At 41.1% G+C, this 26,637-nt stretch overlaps 1 protein-coding gene across 8 annotated transcripts in view; it reads left to right on the top strand.

Moving 5' to 3' along the window:
• Nucleotides 1-26,637, top strand: part of LRRC4C (leucine rich repeat containing 4C) — a 1,072,649-nt gene that overhangs the window by 561,934 nt on the left and 484,078 nt on the right. For 2 of the 8 annotated variants that reach the window (XM_077287052.1, XM_077287056.1), the window contains exon 3: nt 17,878-17,940. The exons of the other annotated variants lie outside the window; for them this stretch is intronic. The gene's annotated coding sequence lies outside the window, so the exon portion shown is untranslated. The remainder of the gene's footprint in view (nt 1-17,877; nt 17,941-26,637) is intronic. 8 annotated transcript variants of the gene reach the window in all.

Here is a 26,637-nt window from a genome sequence, read left to right as displayed (position 1 = left end):
TGGCGTCTTTGGGAACCTGAAGTGTTTAAAAAACGCTTGAAGACTGAACATGTTGTCATATAAAAAAGCATATGGTCTTCCTTTTGAACATTATTTGTGCTTTTTCAGGTGTGAAAAAGATGATATGAGCACATAGCCTAAAGGGGGTTGACCACTACTTAGCTATTGATGATCTATCGTTAGAATACGTAATTACTATCAGATTGGGTCTAACACTGGAGATCCTCACAAATCCATGGCTAGATGTCAGTAATAAACAGAGCAGATACAAATCCATTAGTAAATCCTTTAGTATAGATCTATGCTGACCTGGCTCCAGACATAGATCCGGCCACAACTGGCTCTGGAAACAATGGATCCGAATATCCGATCAACCTCATGGATGCAGCAATTTGTCCTCCGAAAGACTCTGTCCAAAGAGGGAAAAAAATTGGACATTTTCACGGCCCCATGAACTAACATTAGTCCAGGTGTGATCCTTTGTTTTGTCTGAATGGACCGATAATAACATCGTCTGCACCTGTGCTTAGGATGGGAAATCAATATCTAAGTCATAATGCCTCTGGAGACATAAGATCAACATGAATAAAGGGATTGCCCAGCAGATAATGTAGTTAGACCCCCAAGATTGTACACCCCACTAGCGGATTATAGGGTAATCAAAGGCAGTTTTCTGCTCCAGATCCTCATGTCCAGCCAAGATTAGAGAATGGCTACAAGAATTGTCTCTTTTTGGAAAACTTCTCCTTTCCTAAATTATATAGACAACCTATCCAATGAAATAGATCCTATGTAATTCTTCGGTTCACCTGTGGTGGTGCTGCAGGAAAATCAAACACTTATCTCCCGGAATCCCCACAAATGATCGCTGTGATTTCCTGCAGGGTCACATTTTACAAACTGTCGAGGGAGTCTTCATGACGCACACAACTTTTTGGCAGTAATTTCCACTCTCCATTATGTCCGTTATTATAAATACTTATTGAGAATTCACACATTGTAATATTCAGAACATTTGTTTAGTTTGTATTCCTAATACAGATATTAATTATCATCCTCTTTTCTTTGAAAAACATTTCTTTTTTCAGGTCATACCAGGTCAATGTCAATTTACTTCTAGTAATCAAGTGCAATAATGAAAAACATTGCCTTCAGTTCCGACAATGTAGCATTGTATAAATGCACCAAATACATTTATTAGAGAAAAAGTCATTAATTTCCCTCCTCTATTGATGGGGAAGATGCGCTGTCTCTTTCATTCTGTGCTTTTTTTATACTTTTGAACAACCGAGCTCTGTTCTTGATGTCTATCCATCCTACTATTACCATGGCAACTCAAGCTAGAATCCATCAACGTGAACCCACTGCAGGAGAGAGCGTGGAGTGACTTGAGTGGAGTGACGATCCTTCACAAGAAGTGAAACTTCATTCCTCCGTAAACTTTTTGTATTATTTGTGTTACTGTTTATTCTGCTGATTCATATGTTGCTTTGCTGCACCCACAGCTCTATAAGAGAGGGCAAATGCCAGCTATCTATGACTGCCAGTGACCTAGATCCTACCATTTTGGAACTTTTGTAACTGAAGACCGGTAATGAGCAAATTTACAAACATTTTTACCCCTTGTGGTTTTACAACTGGCAAATTTCCTTTTGAGCAGCTGATACACACCTGTCCAGATTTTGGGCTCTGTTGCTACACCTCAGTCTGCTAAACTTAATTGTATTGCACGTCGGGCTTTACAAGTAGTCTAGTATGCTCCAATGGGATTATCGACCTTGGCCTATATAAGTCCTACCAAGACACACACCTGGTTCTTAGCTTATTGATGCACCACAACCTGTTCATGATTCCCAGGACCTTTGCTACCTGTTCCCAGTTTTACAGTACTTCTGCTGCCTTTCTGCAATCTCCTGCATGTCTCCTGTGTGCCTGCAGCTTCCAGTACTTTTGATGTTTTCTCCTAGACATCTCTGGTCTGCTTGCAGATTCCAGTGCCTCTGCTACCTGCTTGTGATTTCCAATTCACCTGCTGCCTGTCTGTGGTTTCCAGGACTTCTCCTGTCTGCCTGCGGCTTCCAGTACCTATGCTACTGTTTTCGATCTCCTGGACGTCTCCGGTCCTGCTTCTGCTACCTTATTGTGGTTTTCTGAACCTCTGCTGTCTTTCTGTGGTCTCCATGTCATCACTTGTCTATTTGTGGCTTCCAGTACCTCTACTACCTGCTTACTGAGGGCAATACCCACTTGCTGCACTAATGCCCATGGCCTGTGTGCCCATCCAGACCTTGGGAATCAAGGAGCCACCTTTCCTAGTGAGCCTGATAGTATCCTTGTTTCTTTGGTATATGACGACACAATTTACGCAAACACAGGTAGAACATACAAACTCCTTGAAGATGTTGTCCTTGGTGGAATTTGAACACAGGAGCCCAACAAAGCTATAGTGTTAACCACTGAGCCACCGTACTTCCATTCTGGTGAGAGAAATAAACTGTAGCTCCATGTTTTTGTTTGTGAAGTAAATTTCCCATTTTTTTTTCAACATGATCAGCAGGAGATGTTGATCTAATGGGTCACTAATGGATTTGTCTTGACAGTAAACCAGGGAACAGTCACAGGGGTTTAGAAAAGGAAGTCTCTTGGACTTTAGTCCCAGACTTGTCACAGTTAGAAACATCAGACCTATAGAAAAGAAGAAATCTCCAGGTTTTGATACCAATACAGTAATCAGTAGTCAGATTCTGCATAAATTGAGGCAGGAAGAATTTGATTGTGAGCAGTATACAGGGAGAAGTCTGGAGAGACAGCAGACAAGAAGAAGTGGTCAAGAACAAAAGTCTGGAAATGGAACTGGTGTAAACAGACACAGAAACCTGTCTGGCACAGAGCAATGGTGGAAGGGTCCGTAGGAATCCTTAAGCATTGGCTGGATTAGTGCACATGATGGGACCACTAAGACAATAAGAGCATGTGCAACATGCACAACCAGAATGGTTTGATGATGGAGAAGAGCAGCAGCTAGGAAGAAGATACCAGAAAGTCAAATGAGGTCATACAAAGGCTAGATAGATTGTACTCAGGGTCTACTTAGGCTCATAATTGAGAAACGGGTGATCTTAGGGCCATTTAACTGAACGACCCATCTAATTCAAGGCTTTGTATTTTCATTTGGTAGTTAATCAGAACAAAATATCGTCATTTTATGTCTTTTGCTTTTATATATCACACATAAGGATTTTTAAACACTGAGTAATTTTTTTATTTTTTTGTGTAAAATGCTGGCATCCATGGGTAAAAGTAGATGATGCCATGCGCGCATTTTGATAGTTTTATAGAAATGTATTCCTTGTTGCCATTGTGTAAACTAATACATTTCCTAGTTTGAGATTATCTTCTTGACTCTTTGCAGAAAATGTTACCATTTTATCAAGGCTTTGCTTTTAGTTTTTTTTTATGTAAATGGAACCTAAAATTTACAAACTACATTTGATTCATCTAAAGCCAAGTAGACACAGAAAATCAAGGCTTTCTTGGTCGAAAAATTGGGTTGGAAGCTTACAGGTTAATTATTTTCTGCTTTCCATATTCCTTCTCATTGTACTTTATTATATATTTTTTCTAAACACACAATATTTGTATATCCTCTCTAGTTTTTAAAGTTTTTTTTAACCATTAGAAATGGTTAACATTTACTAGGTTATGGCATGCATCCTTGTCATTTCCATATCTGTTTTCGGAATGAAGGTTCTTTACGGGTTCTCATTTCTCACTATCACTCACCATTACTTGGCTTAAGCCATCATAGATCATGAAGAGTGGGCATCACCTCCTTATGCCATCACTTCCTATTATTGGATAGGATGTCTCTTTAAGGAACCCTCGGAACATAAATATTGATGATTCTAGAGTACATGGTCACAACCTGATAATTATAGAACCGCCTTCCAAACATAACTGTTCCGACTGTATTCGAAGCGGCTCTACCATTGTTTTTAATAAGTAGCCTCTAATTTGGAATATTACTGTTTGGCTTTTAGTCTTGCCATGTTTACGGCACATAGCAATGTGCAAAAGATCTCCACTAATTAATAATGCCTTTTTAACGGGCAACAAGGGGGTACTTGGCACACAAGGGGAGTGACTAAGCTCATTAATCAAGCAGCAGCAGCACTGTTCATTTGGAATAAACAGCATTCTGCTTAATATTGGAAAAAAACGCTATGGACAAAGACTAGAAAATAGAAACTCGTCTAAATGAGATCCAGAAGGTGACTGGTCTCTGAGCTCTACTCTTGCCTGCCTCAGCAATCTCTTCCGAAAATCCCAGTCACTATAGCACTTAATGAGTGATACATCGGTACGTGACTTGCATGGTAGAAAAGTGTTGATGAGGCTCTCTGAGATTTATTTATTAGTCCTTGAGTAAAAACTAAACATTAGATACAGCAATCACTCAACGGGAGGAAAAAAATATCGTGATTTCCATACAGAACTGGAGATTTGGGTTTGATTGCCTCTACAATTCTTTTTGTTCACTTCTCTTATGTGGTGTATAAATAGATTAGTGGTCTGCAACCTGTGGCTCATCTGCCTGCTGCAAAACTGCTAATCTTATGTACCCGGAGCCCTTCGGGTCACTTTTCAACTTGTGCTGGCTACATTGCGTTTATCTTGAAGAGGTTATCGGATGCTTCCCAGCCCTCTCCCTAAACAATAGCCTCCACATACAGTGTACCACAGAGCATGCTCATAACTAGAGGTCAATGGAACTTTTGAAATTCATATTTGACGACTTCGCAGAATTTTCACTAAAAATTTGATATGCGTCAAATAAATGAATGTGAGTCTCAATACTGGAAAACTTCTAATTACTCATAATTCTCAAAATCCACATGGAGGAAAAACGAGAGATAGAGTGGACAGCTCTGTTTATTAGAGCTTACATTTTACAGGATAGACAGAAAAAGAGAGATGACCCTGTTGACGATAAGAATTTATTCTACAGAAGAGAACCCCATTGACCATAACAGCTTACACTCTACAGGAGAAAGAGGACCCTGCTGACTATAAGAGCTTACACTCTACTGGAGTGAGAATCCCATTGACCATAAGAGCTTACACTCTACAGGAGAGAGAGGACCCCACTGACCCTAAGAGCTTACACTCTACAGAAGAGAGAGGACCCCACTGACCATAAGAGCTTAAGCTATAGAGGAAATAGACTTACCCGTTGACTCTAGAGATAGACAGCGACTCTACAAACATACAAACTGTGCTCCACTAGGAACTGTTGATTTATGATAGCCCCAGTTCTGGCCACCTCTGTACAGGCATGATAATCTGCCATATGTCATAGCTGCAGGACATTATGGGAAAGTCCGAGTGGAAATAAAAATGACATTAGTCAACTCTCTGATGCTTCCCGAGCATGGGAAATGGTGCCGGCTAAGTGTGCTTTATTTTCGTGAATCAATTTGAATCTCAAAATGTTCAAATTCACGTGCAACTGAGAATTTTAGGAAATTCGACTCCTGCTCGATCCTTCGCTGATCGATCTGGTAATCTCTACCCACAACACTGTTAACAGAAAATCAGTGAGTGAATTTCAGACTTGAATTCTTTAACTATATGAACATACAGTGCCTTGCGAAAGTATCCGTCTCCCTGGAAATTTTCAACCTTTTCCCACATATCATGCTTCAAACATAAAGATACCAAATGTAAATTTTTGGTGAAGAATCAACAACAAGTGGAACACAATTGTGAAGTTGAACAAAATTTAAATTCAAAAACTGAATAGTGGGGCATGCAATATTATTTGTCCCCTTTGCTTTCAGTGCAGCAAACTCACTCCAGAAGTTCACTGTGGGCCTCTGAATGATCCAATGTTGTCCTAAATGCCTAATGATGATAAATATAATCCAACTGTGTGTAATCAAGTCTCCGTATAAATGCACCTGCTCTGTGATAGTCTCAGGGTTCTGATTGAAGCACAGAGAGCATCATGAAGACCAAGGAACCCAACAGGCAGGTCCGTGATACTGTTGTGGAGAAGTTTAAAGCCGGATTTGGATACAAAATGATTTCCAAAACTTTAAACATCCCAAGGCGCACTGTGCAAGCGATCATGTTGAAATGGAAGGAGTATCATACCACTGCAAATCTACCAAGACCCGGCCGTCCCTCTAAGCTTTCATCTCAAAGAAGGAGAAGTCTGATCAGAGATGCAGCCAAGAGGTCCATGATCCCTCTGCATGAACTGCAGAGATTTACAGCTGAGGTGGGACAGTCTGTCCATAGGACAACAATCAGTCGTACACTGCACAAATCTGGCCTTTATGGAAGAGTGGCAGTTAAAAAAGGGTTGTTTAAAGTTTGCAACAAGCCACTTGGGAGACACACCAAACATATGGAAGAAGGTGATCTGGTCAGATGAAACCAAAAACAAACTTTTTGGCAACAATGCCATCGATATGTTTGGCGTAAAAGCAACACAGCTCATCACCCTGAACACACCATCCCCACTGTCAAACATGGTGGTGGCAGCATCATGGTTTGGGCCTGCTTTTCTTCAGCAGGGACAGGGAAGATGGTTAAAATTGATGGGAAGATGGATGGAGCCAAGTACAGGACCATTCTTGAAGAAAACCTGTTGGAGTCTGCAAAAGACCTGAGACTGGGATGGAGATTTGTCTTCCAACAAGATAATGATCCCAAACATAAAGCAAAATCTACAATGGAATGATTCGCAAATAAACGTATCCAGGTGTTAGAATGGCCAAGTCAATGTCCAGACCTCAATCCAATCGAGAATCTGTGGAAAGAGCTGAAAACTGCTGTTCACAAACGATCTCCATCAAACCTCACTGAGCTCGAGCTGTTTGGCAAGGAAGAATGGGCAAGAATTTCAGTCTCTGAATGTACATAACTGATAGAGACATACCCCAAGCGACTTGCAGCTGTAATCGCAACAAAAGGTGACGCAACCAAGTATTAAGTTAAAGGGGCCAAATAATATTGCACGCCCCACTTTTCAGTTTTTGAAATTACACAGAAATTTAAAATAACCAATACATTTTGTTCAACTTCACAATTGTGTTCCACTTGTTGATTCTTCACCAAAAATTTACATTTGGTATCTTCATGTTTGAAGCATGATATGTGGGAAAAGGTTGAAAAGTTCCAGGATACTTTCGCAAGGCACTGTATATAGAGATAACTATATGTAGAGACAGCATTAGACGATCGGATCAGCTCAGCAGATGTTCAACCTTAGTCTTCCCTCTCGCTGCACAGTGACCTCTATTCATGTCACAGAACACTCAAAAGAATATTAATGAGTCTTTTCTTACTTTCTTTCATTGTACCTATGAAGGAACATATCCAACAGAGAAAAAGGCTGCAATCCACAATTTTATTTAAATAGATAAGTTTAAAAGCATACTACAAATTTTAAGGAAATGGAACAACTAACATATATCACACCATCACTAGTGTTGACGCACAGCGCCAGGTGACACCTAGCTATCTCCCATATTGGGTATTAGTGGAGAGCAGTACTGAGAAAATACAAACATATATTATAACTAGCTGAAGAGCCCGGCGTTGCCTGGGCATAGTAAATATCTGTGGTTAGTTATAGCACCTCACTTCTCTTATTTTCCCATCACGCCTCTCATTTTCCCCATCACCTCTTTCATTTTCCCCCTCACATCTCTCATTTTCTCCCTCACACCTCTCATTTTCCCCCTCACTCCTCTTATTTTCCCCCTCACTCCTCTCATTCCCCCTAACACTTGTCATTTCGACCTCACATCTGTCATTTTCCGATCACTCCACTATTTTCCCTCACTCCTCTCGTTTTGCACTCACACCTTTTAATTTTCACCTCACACCTCTCATTTTCTCCTCAGTATATACATGTTTGTCATCTCCCTTATATATAGTATACACCTGTATGTCATCTCCTGTATATAGTATATACCTGTATGTCATCTCCCCTGTATATAGTATATACCTGCTGTGTGTCATCTCCCCTGTATATAGTATATACCTGTATGTCATCTCCTCCTATATATAGTATATACCTGTATGTAATCTCCTCCTGTATATAGTATATACCTGTGTGTCATCTAACCTATATATAGTATATATCTGTGTGTCATCTCCTCCTGTATATAGTATATACCTGTATGTCATCTCCTCCTATACATAGCATATACCTGTATGTCATCTCCTCCTGTATATACTATATACCTGTAGGTAATCTGCTCCTGTATATAGTATATACCTGTGTGTCATCTCCTCCTGTATATAGTATATACCTGTATGTCATCTCCTCCTGTATGTAGTATGTACCTGTATGTCATCTCCTCCTCTATATAGTATATACCTGTGTGTCATCTCTCATGTATATAGTATATATCTGTGTGTCATCTCCTCCTGTATATAGTATATACCTGTGTGTCATCTCCCCTGTAAATAGTATATACCTGTGTGTCATCTCCTCCTGTATATAGTATATATCTGTATGTCATCTCCTCCTGTATTAGACCTCGTTCACACGTTATTTGGTCAGTATTTTTACCTCAGTATTTGTAAGCTAAATTGGCAGCCTGATAAATACCCAGCCAACAGTAAGCCCACCCCCTAGCAGTATATATTAGCTCACACATGCACATAATAGACTGGTCATGTGACTCACAGCTGCCGGATTCCTATATGGTACACTTGTTGCTCTTGTAGTTTGTCTGCTTATTAATCAGATTTTTATTTTTGAAGGATAATACCAGACTTGTGTGTGTTTTAGGGCGAGTTTCGTGTGTCAAGTTGTGTGTGTTGAGTTGCGTGTGGCGACATGCATGTAGCGACTTTTGTGAGATGAGTTTTGTGTGGCGACATGCGTGTAGCAACTTTTTGTGTGTCGAGTTGCATGTGACAGGTTAGTGTAGCAAGTTGTGTGCAGCAAGTTTTGCGCATGGCGAGTTTTGCGCGTGGCTAGTTTTATGTGTGGTGCCTTTTGAGTATGTGCAAGTTTTGTGTGAGGCAACTTTTGCATGTGTTGCAACTTTTGTGCATGTGGCAATTTTTCCGCGTGTGCAAGTTTTGCATGTGGCGAGTTTTCCATGAGGTGAGTTTTGCACGTGTGGCGAGTTTTGCATGTGGAGAGTTTTGCGCGTGGCGAGTTTTGAGCGGCGACTTTTGTGTTTTGACTTTTATGTGGCGAGGTTGGTGTATGTGTGGTGAAATGTGCGCTGAGGGTGGTATATGTGTTCGAGCACGTGGTAGTGTGTGGCGCATTTTGTGTGTGTGTTCATATCCCCGTGGTGGTGTGGTGATTATCCCATGTCGGGGCCCCACCTTAGCAACTGTACAGTATATACTCTTTGGCGCCATCGCTCTCATTCTTTAAGTCCCCCTTGTTCACATCTGGCAGCTGTTAATTTGCCTCCAACACTTTTCCTTTCATTTTTTCCCCATTATGTAGATGGGCAAAATTGTTTGGTGAATTGGAAAGTGCGGGGTTAAAATTTCACCTCACAACATAGCTTTGACGCTCTCGGGGTCCAGACGTGTGACTGTGCAAAATTTTGTGCCTGTAGCTGCGACGCCTCCAACACTTTTCCTTTCACTTTTTCCCCATTATGTAGATAGGGGCAAAGTTGTTTGGTGAATTGGAAAGCGCGGGGTTAAAATTTCACCTCACAACATAGCTTTGACGCTCTCGGGGTCCAGATGTGTGACTGTGCAAAATTTTGTGCCTGTAGCTGCGACGGTTCAGATGCCAATCCTGGACATACACACATACACACATACACACATTCAGCTTTATATATTAGATTATAAGCCCATAATTATTATCCCATATGCCATCACACTTTACAATCACGTTAGCCTATCTCATAATCATCATGACCCCATTGGGCCTATACATGCTGGGAAGATATAATTACCCTTAAATGAATCGCGTCCTAGCTGCTGTGTTACCAGGCTACGTGCATCTGCCCCGACGCGCGTTTCGGACACCTTTTTCAAGGGGCCTACAGTGTGCACCCATCTCCGACATTATATAGCTCCGGGATGCAGCATGGTACGCCGCAAACCGGATGTAAAGTGCCCTCCCCCGGAAGTGACGCGCGCTGTTGCTCGGTCACCAGCGACGCCGGCAGGCGTCGGCATCATAGCGTGGGCGGAGCCAGACCAGGCATCCACCACGTCACAAGACGCCGAGAGCCCGCAGGCGCAGCTAGGAGCGGGCATCATGCGCGTACAGAGGAGGACATGCTAAAGACGGAGAACACCTATAACGCTGCACACATATATATAACATTGGGTCACCATACCCTATGTTCCTAAATATCGATTACCAGGCACCACTGATCTTCAAGTACATGGATGCAAAAATCACAACACATACTACAACATTATTAAAAAAACAACAATATTAGCATAGATTCATATAACAGATAATCCAATTGTATTCAGGTCTCCCATTAGAGTCCATATCTTGTTTGTTTTCATCCAATTTTTAGGATACATTCTGCCACGGCCATTATTGCAAAACACATCGTGTAACATGTATACTATATTCTAAAAGGAAAAAGACATAAAAATAATTAAAAACACAAAGGGATGGTGAGAGATACATCCATAACCGTCGACAACCGATAGAGTGGAACTATATGAATGGGGCATAACTGATGTTTTCGTTAAGTCCAGATGGATATAAGGAACCTAAGGTCCATATCCACCTGGACTCAAGTTGGGCCAATCTTTTTGTCATATCACCCCCCTGGATACCAGCATCGAGCATATCAATGCCACGGACTCTAAACAGAGTCCCATCACAGTTGTGGTACTGTCTATAATGACGGGGGATCGTTTTCAACATCTGCTCATCTTTTGCAGTTGCCGCAGCCTCTATGCCCAACACGTGCTCTCTGACACGCACTTTCAACTGCCTACTAGTCATACCGACATAAATCTTGCAGCATGGGCAAACCCCATAGTAAATAACGTATCTACTTGTGCAGGTTATCCATTTTTTTATCTTAAATATCCGAGAGCCATCCTGACTCTCAAAATTATTACTCCTCTCTATATTCGCACAAGCGACACAGCGGCCACATGAGGAGCATCCCTGTCGCATTACCATTAGTGTTGAGCGATACCCTCCGATACTTGAAAGTATCAGTATCGGATAGTATCGGCCGATACCCGAAAAGTATCGGATATCGCCGATACCGATACCCGATACCAATACAAGTCAATGGGACACCAAGTATCGGAAGGTATCCTGTATGGTTCCCAGGGTCTGAAGGAGAGGAAACTCTCCTTCAGGCCCTGGGATCCATATTAATGTGTAAAATAAAGAATAAAAATAAAAAATATTGATATACTCACCTCTCCGACGCAGCCTGGACCTTACCGATGCAACCGGCAGCTTCCGTTCCTAAGAATGAGCGCTTGAAAGACCTTAGATGACATTGCGGCCTGTGATTGGTCGCGTGAGCGGTCATGTGACCGCCACGCAACCAATCACAAGCCGTGACATCATCTAAGGACTTTCAAGTGCTTGAAAGACCTTAGATGACGTCGCGGCTTGTGATTGGTCGCGTGGCGGTCACGTGACTGCATCGGTAAGGTCCAGGCTGCGTCGGAGAGGTGAGTATATCAATATTTTTTATTTTTATTCTTTATTTTACACATTAATATCGATCCCGATACCGATTCCCGATACCGATTCCCGATATCACAAAAGTATCGGATCTTGGTATCGGAATTCCGATACAGCAAATATCGGCCGATACCCGATACTTGCGGTATCGGAATGCTCAACACTAGTTACCATATGATCCAAGAAAGTATTCTGGGATTCCCCAGCATAATGGCTGTAGACCAAAGGATCGCGTAAATTCCTAGATCTCCTGGCTGTTATTGCAACCTTTACTGGTAAAAATTTAGCGATCACTGGATCCGCCTTCAAAATGTGCCACGACTTATCCATGATGCTCCTCATGCGGGCAAACTGTGAGTGGTAGTTTGTCACAAATCTGACCATATTCTGGTCTTTCTTGGGCTGTTTAGGGCCATATAGCAGAGTATTCCTTGATGCATATTTAGCCCTATTAAAGGCTTTTTTAATCATGCGATTACTATACCCATGTTCCCTCAGTCGCAATTTAAGATCTTCCGCCTGAATAGCAAAGTCTTCATCGACTGAGCACAGTCTACGAAGGCGTAGAAATTGCCCGGTAGGTACTGATTGTATCTTATGTCCCGGGTGGGATGAAGTCGCATGCAGCAGCATATTGGTGGAGGTTGGCTTGCGGAAAATGTTCGTTTGAACTTCTCCTTTTTCGTCCTTATGCAATAATACATCCAAGAACTCAATGGTCTCAGGATTGTATTTATACGTGATGTATATGTTTAAATCATTATGATTCAAGGATGCCATGAAACCTTCTATGTCATCCTGCGACCCCTGCCAGATCAGTAAAATGTCGTCGATGTACCGCGTCCATGAAAGGACGCGGCACATCGGCGATGACCGATCCGGCAGGGGGAGGTCTCTCTCCCACAGCCTCAGGAACAGGTTAGCATACGCAGGGGCAAAAGAAGCCCCCATAGCTGTTCCCTGGAGCTGCAGGAAGAAAGACCCCTTGAAGACGAAAAAATTATAGGTTAATGTAAACCTCAGAAGTTCAATTGTCCATTGGGTAATTATATCTTCCCAGCGTGTATAGGCCCAATGGGGTCATGATGATTATGAGATAGGCTAACGTGATTGTAAAGTGTGATGATGGCATATGGGATAATAATTATGGGCTTATAATTATAATATATGTTTGTACTTTCTCAGTACTGCTCTCCACTAATACCCAATATGGGAGTTAGCTAGGTGTCACGTGGCGCTGTGCGTCAACACTAGTGATGGTGTGATATATGTTAGTTGTACCATTTCCTTAAAATTGGTAGTATGCTTTTAAACTTATCTATTTTAAAAAAAATGGTGGTTTTTATACTGACATCATTGCCTCTTTGATCATCATTTGTCCTTTGGTTGTAATTAGAAAGATACCAGTACATTCACATGACTCATGATAACCACGTTACCCTTTTTTATTTCAATAATTTTTGGGGGGGAAATTTTACAATATCGGGGAAGGGGAACAGGGAACAGGACCCATTTTTAAACTTTGCATTCGAGCTGTATGAGAATAACAAAAATGAAAGACTACTCCAAAAAAATGTTTTTTAATGTGTTTTTAATTTTACAAAAGGGAAATGAAGAGATGTGTCTTCTTGAAAATACCCTAATCTAAATGGGGCCAGTAATGCTGACAGTTTCCTTTTAAAATTGCATAAAACATTTTAAAACATGTCCTGTTTTTTGGTTCATTTCTTTGAGCTTACAGATCCCCAGAACATATTTTTTTCATCGTTTTTTTGTTTTTTCTACAAATAAAGATTGCCGCCGTCTTCGCATAATGGACTTCTCTAAGAGAGGTTTTATTACACCAACATCACTTTCTTACAAGACATCCCAGTCCCTCCGCTTTCCAGGCTATGCGGCATTACTCAACCACAAGTATTAAATATTTTACCATCTTTATTAAAATGTTACTGTCACAAAGATGAAAACAGGATTGCAATTCCAGTCATTTCCTTGGCTATCAATATCACATTCATCTTTTCTTTTTTTGTGTGTCTGCTTTGCTTTGGCCGTTCTTACAGTATAGCGAGAGCTGAATATAGTAAATGGATCTGTTCAGTCTCATCCGGAAAGAATTATCCTAAATATCAGGGAGATTCACCCATGAAATGTGATTTAATTTTTTTTTTTTTTTTCACTCATAAAGTGAATTTTTAACCGTAAAAGTCTTTTGCGTGAGCAGAACATAAAGATCATCCCAATCTCGGGGGAAATCACGTTCCAACATTACAAGTTCGAGTGTGCTGATCTTTATATGTCGGCGCGTATTAATCATTTTACTAATGCTGCTTAGAAAATCTGATCGTAATGATGAAAATTGATTATTTGAATGAATAAAAAAATTAAATTAACTATAAATATTTATATGAAAGAATTATAATGAATACACTTAATAAATAATTAGATTAGCATGGTAAAATAAAAACAATACAAATTAGGTATATAAAGCACTGCGGAATATGATAGCAGTACATAAGCAATGCACAATAATTAAATAAATTAGTCTAAATTATTAAATATATTGAATAAAAATATGTAACGAAATATCACTTTAAATGAAATTTTCAAATCAGTTTATAATTTTATTTTTGCTTCTTTTAAGTCGTTCTTTTTTGGTAAGTCTAGACATTTGTACCATGTTTTATAGGAAATTACATTATTAAGAATGTTTTTCTTCTTTGCAGAAATTTTGTGATTCTGTAAAATTCTTTTAACTTTTCGATCAAATTGAGTTTTTTTGAGGAACTATATTTGGAGTGAATCGGCTCCTAAAAATGCCACAATATCACCCAAAACACTTAAAAGACTATTCATTTATATGTTAATCCTCTTCACAGTTTTTTTGTAAAAACATCTTTTTCTTTTTCAGGTTTTGTAAAATGTCTGGTTAAAAAAAAGGTACATGTGACTTTATTGAAGTGGATTCCTCTTGGAATTAATTCCAAATTTAACATATCAAGTCAAAAGTATAAAAAAAGAAGAAAAAAACAGCATAAAATGCTTAAAAAAAACTATTCAAAACCACTTCAGGAAAAAAAGGAAACTCCTCCAAAAATTCCCTAAAGGAACATTTCCTGAAATGGCTTCTGCTTGAAAAATGCTCATTGTTTCTGAATGTCTCCAATACACGCCATCTGCACATAGCCATATTGATCATTAATGTGTGCCTAGCTATGAAAAATACATTATTATTGGCTATCATAAAACAAAATTAAATGCTCACTTGTTAGAATAAAAAGAAAGGAAGCAAACATGATTTGTTAACAGTAAAATGATACTATGTATTTTCTAATTAGCAAAATTTATCTCAATTTATTTTCTCTGCTTTGTCTTTTGCTTTTAGTTTTTTGCAAAAAAAAAAACCATAATATGTTATAAATCTGTGTTGGGGAATACCACAAAATTATTAGTTTGTCAGTGCCAGACTAAAGGCATGTCACTGTATATACTTATTATTAGGTGCTACCTTTAGGCAAATTTGCCTAAAAATTATCACATTTTTTTTAAAATTGTTGCACAAACCCAGGTTTACACCGCAGGAAATGGGAACAAATTATTTTATACCTTTTAAAATTTCCCTGGTGATCTATGGAAGTGGAAGAGTAATATTAATAGGGCATTAAGAGTTTTCCCACCAAGTCTGAGAGCAGCATATTGTAGAAGGAGCAGAGTCCCGGATTCCAGTGATGTGTTACTTACTTGGCTGCTTGCTCTACCTCTACATTATGCTGCTCTCAGATGTGGTAGCAACATCCTGATGACAGATTCACTTTAAATAAGTAGATATTACTCCATGACAGTCTACTACCACCATCTTATAAAGTATATTCACAGTAATTGAATGGTATCAGAGATGATGTCTTGGTGTTCAAGAAGTGGTTTCAGAATGTGCCCATCTAAAGTTCGGATGTTGAATGGAAACTCAATTACTTACTGTTGCCCCTCCAATACTTAGTTTTCTTCTTTACAATACATTTCCATTAATTTCCTAATAATGGGCGTGTTGGCCACGCTTACACAGACCTATATAGAAGTACGGTCCAGAAGATCCTCACTTGTGTCCATCCCTTCCATCTATCACATAACTAATCTTTAAATCCAACAAATTACCTAATTTGCCCAATCATCATGACACTTTGGCCAACGCACCTTGGTTTTTATTTCAGATGAATCCAATATTCATCAGAAAAGGGATATACAATCTCCATTTTGATGGCCACAAGGCATTTTGTGCAGCTCCTAGCCATCAGACTAGCATTGTTGGGGAAGGTGTGGCACCATCGACGTGACTACCTCTGTAATAGGATGAAATATGTGTGGGTAAATATCGAATTTAGCTTGAGTAATTTAGGCAAAAGTAGTATGGACCATGAGGTTTTCTTTGTTCTGAATGCCTCTGAATAGAGTTGAGCAAAAACATTTCCGAGACCTTGGTCAAGCAGCCATGTCAATAGCCCATGGTCGTCAGACTCGGGCCATATGAACTTCCTCTTACTTGAAGGCATCTACTGCTCTTCTTTTGATTAGTCTATCTGGCATAACGTCATCTTTGCCATGACTTCGTGTCAGGCCGACCAATGAAAAGAGGAGGTGAAGACCACAACAGACTATTGATGTGGATGCTGGAACAGGGTGCTGCAAATCTTTTTGTGCAACTCTACCATGGAGTACAGCCTATTTGGGCATTGTAGTGGGCATCGAGATTGCTCTTGTAAAAGTATATTTCTAAGCAGTGGCCAGCAAGTGTGCGACAATCTGCATCATTCAAATTTGTAGGAATTTACACTTCTGGGTCTCCCACTTCTGATATTTATGATGTATACCGGCAATATGTTACAAATGAGAATGCACTGTGGCCCCTGGGAGTAATATAAATCTGACCCTTAGACAAGAACAGGTTGTGCACGCCTTCATTTGCATATATTTACATGATACCGAACATCTGCAAGATGCTGAAAATTTTCCATGTCAAACCCACTTTTCTATAAAAACAATATTTATACAAGAACTTGTTTGAAGTAGTACTCACTCTCTTTCTCTCTCTCTTCCGCCCTTTCATATCTAGTCCCCGGGGAAAAGCTGTCTTCTTTGAAAAGCGTAAAAATGATAATTTGCTCACAAACAGTCACGGCGAACATGCCCCTCTCTCTGTTGTGGTTTTCTACCTTAAACACCTGCTTTTGTTCGTGTAACAAACCGTTAATTGCGTCTTCCTTCATCTAATTACATTTACCGCTCAATAGAACATTCTATCTGTTTTCTGTTATTATTACCTGATCAGAGATCTCCTCACCTAAACCTTCCAATCAATATGAGGTCTCACCTCGGACTTGTCGCTCCGTTGTGGCTTTTCGAATCTAAGCCTCTTTTGCGAAAAAAAAAAAAAAGACTTGATCATCTTTGTAGACTGGAGATAATTAAGTGTTCCCGGTTTCTAACCTATTGTACTCATTTCACAGATGAAAATGTAAGCCTTTATCTTATGACAGCACGAGTGGATTAACTCACATTTTAAATGCCATAAGGAACATTTTTGATGGAAAGAAGTGACTCATGGCAGATCCATTTGGAAGGCCTTTGTTGAGTTTTGTTAGCAGAACAATACGAGGAAAGCGGTGGAGAAAAAAAAACTAAGATATTGCTGATGATTACATGAAATTATAGCTGCCAAGTTGTATGTAGAATCTGAATGTTTCTTACTAAGAATGCATGCATTTAGATTCTTCTCGCTCGTAGCTATACGATTAAGGGTTGGCTTGATGTTCAGGTTAAATCATTCATGATGGAGGCACGTTTGTAAGAACAGACCAGGCATAGCGGCGGTTAGATGTCATCTCCATGTATTATTCTTTATAAAGAATGAGATGTCGACAGCTCACATCATCTACATTTAGCACAGGGACCTATTGTTGGGCGCCACAGTCATGAATTCGTAGCCAATGGTATAGCCGGGGATGATGAGAATAGAAACATTGTGTCATCCCACACAGTCCTTGCCTCCTTTGTGTAAAGCTGATGTTTTCATGTACAAAGAGTTCAATAAAAGTGAAATATCCATTATTTCCTCCTCGAGGATACGCTTATTCTAAAGAAAAATGAAACGATATTTGTTGTTGTTCTGGTTTAACATGACATAATATATAACGTTGTCATCCTAGGAAGAAGCTGATTTTGAAGAGTTGTTAATCTTTACGCCAAGCTATCGTGCATTTCTACTCATGGTAATATGTTGAGTGATACAATGTGTTGCAAAAAATATTATTTGTGATTATATTGCCCTGGTCTCTTAACCCCTTACCGACTATTGACGTACCGGTATGTCATATGCCTGCTCCCTGATTCGCAAGCTGAGCTTTCATCTTTTCTGGCAGATGATGGCTGTATTATTCAGACATCATCTGTATCTAACACATTTGAGAGGAAGGGTGCTCCCTCCATAGTTGTTAACTTGTTAAATACCGCTGTCGATTTGTGACAGGGGCATGTCATGTGATCCAGAAGTCATTCAATGTACCCATCGGCATGCCTCTGACGTGATTGCCATGACAGTCACGACAGCCAATGATCTGCTGAAGATCTCTGTGCTTATCGTGATGGTACTCCTGTGAATTTCATCCGATCTATCAAAATATATAATAAATTAATCTGATTGGTAAATAGCATAACATGAAAAGAAAATCAAAATTGCCATAATGACAATTTTTGGCCTCTGCAACATTGCAATAAAGTGCAAAACATTGTACCTACCCTAAAATGATATCAGTAAAAACGTAAGCTCAGCACTGAAAAAATAAGCCCTCACACAGCCCAATATCCCACAAATTGGAAACGTTACAGGTCTCGGAAAATGGTGACACAAGTAAAATTTGAAGAGGTTAATGACCCATTCTATGCTGGTTAGAAACTTTCAGCTTCATCTCATAGCTGCTTCTGACCTGGTCATTTCATCTTCCTATGAAATCTGGCCAGACATTCTTAACCTCACCAGTGAAATTTCTACTTGCTTGTTCTCTAGAGTTGCTGTGCTGAGTTGGAGATTGTTTGTCGCTGCTGCAGTTTGTTGTATGCTGTTTTCAGTGTATGCTTTTCTCCTTGACCTATTCCTATTTAGTTTCTACATCCATCCCCTTCACTATATACCTCTCTGCTTTTGGGGAGTGTTTTTGTATGTTAGTGGCTTTTCTTTTGCTTTACGTGTTGATACTATAGCATTTTTGTCCCAGGCCTCCTAGGGGAGGTAATTGGGGACAGCTTAGGATATAACAGGAGAACAGTGAGGCACGAGGCCCAAACCTCCTCACCTTCAGAGGTACCTTTGGAAACAGGGATAGTTAAGACCCCAGCCAGAGGGGCAGTGCAGGGACCATTTCCCCATCTCACGTACAGTCACAATGTGACAATACCATTGCAGTTTATTGTTTTAACCTTTTACAAGCCAGTGCATAATAAAATGTTAAAACCTTTAAAATCTCTTTTAAGATTTTGCAACTGTTTAATAAAATGTCTGCAACTGCTGCACTGCATATCATGCACCTATGGGAACATCGTCAACCTCCAGCTCTGTATTTGCACTGGTGTGAGATATCATTTTTCAGACTTCTTTTTTTCTATAACTACATAAATATACATTTTTAAACAATGAATAATACATATAATTATTCCCCTTTCCTTCCAGTACACGTCCTTTATGTGGGTGAGCACTTTTGCAATATCCACAAGCTGTTTTCAAGCTGAGAGCCGCGCGCTGAATAATGTGGCAGACAGCCCTAGTAGTGGAGGAGAAATGTAAGCCTTCCCTTTGTGTTGACTCTGATGAATCTTTTAAGGCAATGAACATACCTGCGAGCAGAGCTGCCTTTTTGGAACATTTCCCAGTTTCTCGTCAGTTTTCACGTCATTACTCAGTCTCAACCTAAGGCGAGCTAGGGATAGATCCAAAGAAAATCAGATAGCAAAATATTTTATTTTCCACTTAAAGCCTTTAAGGTGTTTGGTGTTCTGCCCTCTGATGGCTTCTATGTATGGCAGAAGAAGGAAACTGGAAAACTTTAGTCATTATTATCTAGTTATATAGCGCTGAAATGCTGACATACTGTAGATGTGTCCACCCTTAGCTTTCTGAAAATGTTGTAAAGAATACCTTTCTGACTACACCATCTTAAGACATTATCGCGTCATGCCAGCAAAACCGTTTAGAGGCTACAGTACACATAAAAAATACTAGGTGGGCACAGAAACATATAGCATAAACAACTCCCAACAGAATGGGGAGAGGTATGTGGTGGTGATAATACTGGGGGACTATGGGGCTGCATTATACTATATGTACTCTATGGGGCTGCATTATACTCTATGGGGGCAGCATTATAATAGATGGGGCTGGAATATACTCTATGAGGGCAGCCTTATTCTCTATGGGGGCTGCATTATACTCTATAGGGCTGCATTATACTCTATAGGGCTGCATTATACTCTATCAAGCACTATGAGGCGTGCATTATACTATATGGCGGACTATGGGGTCCACTGTACTAAACAAGCAAAATGCTGCCTATTCATCATGTGATTGAATTGTTTATGCTGTAACAAAAAAAAATCACTGTTCTCAGCAGCACATCACCCTGTGAAAGCTGTAGATATGCTGCTGATAACATGATACTTTATAGGAACAGATTGATCTAGTAGTGATGGTTCTGTGCCCGTCATTCTTACTCAGCCTATGTAAAGAGGCAAAACAAGGAATCAAACAATTTCAATATTGTTGATGATCATGCTCGTTTTACGGCCTGAACTCAGCGCATGTAAATACAACTGAAATGTTTCCATGTACTAGTGCAATATATAAGGATTTAGGGCCCCACTTTAAACTTTTGACCAAGGCCCCACTTTGTCAAAAACCGGCCCTGTTGGTAAGTAAAAGTCTGACATCAATTCAGGGGTAGAAATTGATAGTCACCCAGGACTCCTGAAAATGATGGTGAGGTTCAGCCAATCAATGATGCACATAGGAAATTGTTACAGATATAGCAAGTGTTCATTCCATGCTCATATCATGCCTGTTCTTTTTTGCATAGTTCTACCGCCCATTAAGTGGCCATGCCATGCAAACGACATAGTACTCTAGGTCGCACAATGAACATGTTCATATGAAGTTTGGTACATCCCTACATAGAGCAAAAAGGTGGGGAGCATTAACTTTCCAAGTGGCATACAAGCCTCTCTTTTATTTTTGCACAGCTATAACTTTAAGGAGTTGTCATTGGCTGTCACTTCCACTGTTGACATTGTGTTGACTGTCACTTGACAGGTTTAACACATGCACTCACCAGTCACAATCACAGTACAAGATCTTCTGATGCTTGGTAGGCAGCCAGCAGCACAACATCAACAGCTCTTATCACTCCTCTGTCTGGAGTTAAATAGGTTATCCGTGACTTTTACTTTACAACGTGCCTAAACGCTAATTGTCAAGTATTTGCTACCTACCTACATGTTGTGCCCAGCTCAAAACTCTGACAGCACAGAGCGGTTGCAGACCACTCCTGCCAGCAATCAGGCAGCTTCCGTTGACATTACATAGACAGAGAAGCAGATTCTCTTCCACTCTGTTGATGGGGCGTTACTGTCGATGTCTCATTGACTGACAGCTGGCTGCTTGATGCCTAACTATAGTCAATCATCATGACTAATAATTGGTAAACCCCTAGATGTCCAGGTCTGGCAGCTTTGGCCAAAAAGTAAAAAAAAGTTTGGCTCGGGTACCAGAAGAGTACCTGAACGAGAGGTCCAAACATCCGTTATTTGCCATGTTGTCATGACAGTGCGGCAAACATTGCCTCTGTTCAGTGGTAAGATCGTTATCTCTGGTCAGAGAGCTGCAGTTCCTACTTTGTCAGATGATCGCATGAGCCAGCAGCTCTGACCAGAGGTCAAAAGTTTACCTCTGGTCACAGAGAGGCGTCGGCTGATGATAGAATACTACTCTAAGATGCCTATCAATTACTAAACGCACAGTCATATTGTAAGTGAAAAACACACAGACTAAAATCCTTTATTTGAAATAAAATTACACCCAGTTTTACAAATGTATTTAAAAATGACAAACACAGCTATACTCACCTTATGCCCATTCCATTGATGCCCTGGTCCCCTGTAAAAAAAAACCAGAAAATAACAAACAACAAAAGTACTCACCTAATGCCCATTCCATTGAAGCCCTTGTCTCCTGTAAAAAACATAAATGAAAAACTAAAAAATTTCTCACCATTTCGACATATTGTCTCATGCTGTAATCCCTGTCTGTGATAAGTTGCTTACAACCTGGATGATGCCAAGATGTAACCGTCCATGATGAAAACCATGGGAGAATGAGGTGCTGCATGTGCAGCATCAGTGATTGGCAGTGACATCATAGAAGTTACCACAGGTCACTAAGGCTGCGTTCTCTGCCCCTGATCTGCTTTGACCTTGATAAGATCCCCGCTAGCACCATTGAAAAAGTCTCACAGTGCAGCTCTGAGCTCAGTGGGTTCATTTCAGTTCTCTGATAGAAATGTCTTACTTTTAACTGTGGAGAACTCACTGAGTTCAGTACTGCTCCGTGTAACTTTTTGTCATAGTGCTAGCTGTGATCTCACTGAGGACCCAGCTCATACTGAAGTGAGCTGGGAATGCAGTCTCAGTGACCTGCGGTAACCTCGATGACATCACCAGTAGTCACTGGCGTTGTGCTCACAGCAACTTATTCTCCTGTGGTTTTCAGCTTGGACGGTCGCATCTTGGTACTGTGCAGGTTGAAAACCAAGTATTGCAGACATGGATTATGGTGTAGTATGTCGGACAGGTGAGGGATATTGTTGGTTTTTATTTTTGTTTTATTTACAGGAGACCTAGCTGATGGGAGTAGTACTCACATCAGCCAATACCTCTGTGACTGGAGGTAAACATTTTATGGCCGCTCACAGCTGCTTGCTGTCAGAAGAACCACCTCATTCTTAGCAAGAGCAATGATCTTACCGCCGATCAGAGCTGCTGGTGTTTCTTGCTCAGTCATGTGGATGACAGCGTGGGAATCATGACGTTGGCAGTCGCACTCCATCGACCGAGCAGTTTGGAAGAAGAAGAGCTGCTCTGTTGATATTGAGCATCTGAATCGCCAGCAGGAGAGGTCAGTGACCACTCTGTGCTGGCATCGGGTACAACAGGCAAGTAGTTGCCTATGTTAGCAATTACCTGCCTGTTAGTTTTTAGGCACATAGTAAAAAAATAATTCTTGGAAAACCTCTTTACAAGGTGATATATAACCCTGATATAGGGTTAAAGGACATTTCTCCCAACATAACCCTTCCTCGTAAGAAAGAATAATAGAGGCACTGGAGAGGCAGGTTTCTAAGTCAGCTCCTTAGTAGAGTTGAGCAACTTTTACTTTTTTAGGATCAAGTCGGGTTTCGCGAAACCCGACTTTCTGAAAAGTCGGGTCGGGTGAAATCGGCCGATTATTGCGAAAAGTCGGGGATCCGACTGAAACACAAAACCCAATGCAAGTCAATGGGGAAGCAAAGTCGGCAGTGAGTGGAGGACAGGAAAACACCTACAGTTCCCATTTTAATGCCAAAAACATCAATTCTTGTTACTTAAGCTTGTCAATCTTAATTTACCTTATAATAATAGTTAGGCATTGAAAACTGTGGGTCATTTGGCTAAAGTTGTGGGGGGGTAGGGCTGGCTCAAGTTTTTCGTGGGCCCAGGAAACGCGGACTACGTCACGGTGGTGGAGCAGGGAGAGGTAAGTATTTCAACTTTGCAAGTGCTGTGATCCTGAGCAAGCAGGGGGGCACACTCATTCGCATTGGCACTGGCACAGGGACCCTCAACGGCAGTGAGTTTGATGGCGGGGGCGCCTCCCACCGGCAGAGAGGGGCCCTGTGCCAGTGACATCGCCAACTAGTATGCACCCCCACCCGATGAAGGAACCTGCACTTTCATCTGCGCCTTCCTCTTTGTCCCTGTGCAAGGTGGTATAGTATGTGGGAAGGGGAACCAGACTTTCAGCAGGGTCAGATTCTGGCAGTGTAGAGTGCAAGGGGAATGTAATGGTCTGGGCCAATGTACCAGCAGACTCATCTAGCAGTGGCTGGGCAATGGGCAGGATGAGGAGGAAACACAGTTATATATTATGACCCCAATGGCGAGGGTCTCAGAGGAACGTGGAAGTCTGCAGAATACAAAAATCCAGCTCATAGGGCAGTGGTAACTGGGTTGACCATATATCTACTCCTAACGCCAACACTAGAAGTAGCCGGGGATCATTCCTACGTTGATTCTAGATGACACGCGCCAGCCGGAGAATCTAGCTACCCCTAGTAGAGGAAAACAAAGACCTTTCTTGCCTCCAGAGAAGGGGACCCCAAAGCTGGATAGAAGCCCCCCACAAATAATGACGGTGAGGTAAGAGGAAATGACAAACACAGAAATGAACCAGGTTTAGCACAGAGAGGCCCGCTTACTGATAGCAGAATAAAGAAAGGTAACTTATATGGTCAACAAAAACCCTATCAAAATCCACACTGGAAATTCAAGAACCCCCGAACCGTCTAACGGTCCGGGGGGAGAACACCAGCCCCCTAGAGCTTCCAGCAAAGGTCAGGATATAGATTTGGAACAAGCTGGACAAAAATACAAAACCAAAACAAATAGCAAAAAGCAAAAGGCAGACTTAGCTGATATAACTGGAACCAGGATCAGTAGACAAGAGCACAGCAGACTAGCTCTGATAACTACGTTGCCAGGCATTGAACTGAAGGTCCAGGGAGCTTATATAGCAACACCCCTAACTAACGACCCAGGTGCGGATAAAAGGAATGACAGAAAAACCAGAGTCAAAAAACTAGTAACCACTAGAGGGAGCAAAAAGCAAATTCACAACAGTTATAGGCCCAAAGAATAAAGTAGGCTACATGCAGTTCAAAATTGGTAACAGGACTAAACAGGCAGCATTGCTTTGTTCAGTGGAGGAAAACTGTAATGAGTGGCAGACACAGTTAGTAGGCCCAAGTAAAAAAGTGGGCCAAATGCAGTTCAAATTTGGTAACAGGAGTAAACAGGCGGCACTGCTTTGTTCAGTGGAGTAGAACATCAAGGAGCGGCAGACACCGTTAGTAGGCCCAACCAAACAAGTAGGCCAAATGCATTGTTATATTTTATACAGGCCGAAAGCCTGAAAATTGAAGCTCAGCTTTGTTCAGTGGAGGAGAAAAGCAAGGAGTGGCAGACACCGTTAGTAGGGCCCAACCAAACAAGTAGGCCAAGTCCAGTTTAATATTTGAAATATAGGCCGAAAGCCTGAAAATTGAAGCTCAGCTTTGTTCAGTGGAGGATAACACCAAGCAGCGGCAGACACCGTTAGTAGGGCCCAACCAAACAAGTAGGCCAAATGCAGTTTAATATACAAAATATAGGCCGAAAGCCTGAAAATTGAAGCTCAGCTTTGTTCAGTGGAGGATAACACCAAGCAGCAGCAGACACCATTAGTAGGCCCAACCAAACAAGTAGGCCAAATGCAGTTTAACATTCGAAATATAGGCCGAAAGCCTGAAAATTGAAGCTCAGCTTTGTTCAGTGGAGGATAACACCAAGCAGCGGCAGATACTGTTAGTAGGGCCCAACCAAACAAGTAGGCCAAATGCAGTTTAATATTCTAAATATAGGCCGAAAGCCTTAAAATTGAATCTCAGCTTTGTTCAGTGGAGGATAATACCAAGCAGCGGCAGACACCGTTAGTAGGCCCAACCAAACAAGTAGGCCAAATGCAGTTTAATATTCGAAATATAGGCCAAAAGCCTGAAAATTGAAGCTCAGCTTTGTTCAATGGAGGATAACACAAGCAGCGGCAGACACCGTTAGTGGGGCCTAACCAAACAAGTAGGCCAAATGCAGTTTAATATTCAAAATATAGGCCGAAAGCCTGAAAATTGAAGCTCAGCTTTGTTCAGTGGAGGAGAAAAGCAAGGAGCGGCAGACACCGTTAGTAGGGCCCAACCAAACAAGTAGGCCAAATGCAGTTTAACATTCGAAATATAGACCGAAAGCCTGAAAATTGAAGCTCAGCTTTGTTCAGTGGAGGATAACACCAAGCAGCGGCAGACACCGTTAGTAGGGCCCAACCAAACAAGTAGGCCAAATGCAGTTTAATATTTGAAATATAGGCCTAAAGGCTGAAAATTGAAACTCAGCTTTGTTCAGTGGAGGATAACACCAAGCAGCAGCAGACACCGTTAGTAGGCCCAACCAAACAAGTAGGCCAAATGCAGTTTAATATCTGATATAGCCTGAAAATTGAAGCTCAGCTGTGTTCAGTGGAGGATAACACCAAGCAGCGGCAGACACCGTTAGTAGGGCCCAACCAAACAAGTAGGCCAAATTCAGTTTAATATTTGAAACATAGGCCGAAAGCCTGAAAATTGAAGCTCAGCTTTGTTCAGTGGAGGAGAAAAGCAAGGAGTGGCAGACACCGTTAGTAGGGCCCAACCAAACAAGTAGGCCAAGTCCAGTTTAATATTTGAAATATAGGCCGAAAGCCTGAAAATTGAAGCTCAGCTTTGTTCAGTGGAGGATAACACCAAGCAGCGGCAGACACCGTTAGTAGGGCCCAACCAAACAAGTAGGCCAAATGCAGTTTAATATACAAAATATAGGCCGAAAGCCTGAAAATTGAAGCTCAGCTTTGTTCAGTGGAGGATAACACCAAGCAGCAGCAGACACCATTAGTAGGCCCAACCAAACAAGTAGGCCAAATGCAGTTTAACATTCGAAATATAGGCCGAAAGCCTGAAAATTGAAGCTCAGCTTTGTTCAGTGGAGGATAACACCAAGCAGCGGCAGATACTGTTAGTAGGGCCCAACCAAACAAGTAGGCCAAA

The sequence above is a fragment of the Ranitomeya variabilis genome, chromosome 2 (assembly GCF_051348905.1).
Source record: "Ranitomeya variabilis isolate aRanVar5 chromosome 2, aRanVar5.hap1, whole genome shotgun sequence".
Classification (NCBI taxonomy): domain Eukaryota; kingdom Metazoa; phylum Chordata; class Amphibia; order Anura; family Dendrobatidae; genus Ranitomeya; species Ranitomeya variabilis.
Note: the sequence above shows the minus strand (reverse complement) of the source record. Positions and strands in the feature narration are given on the sequence as shown.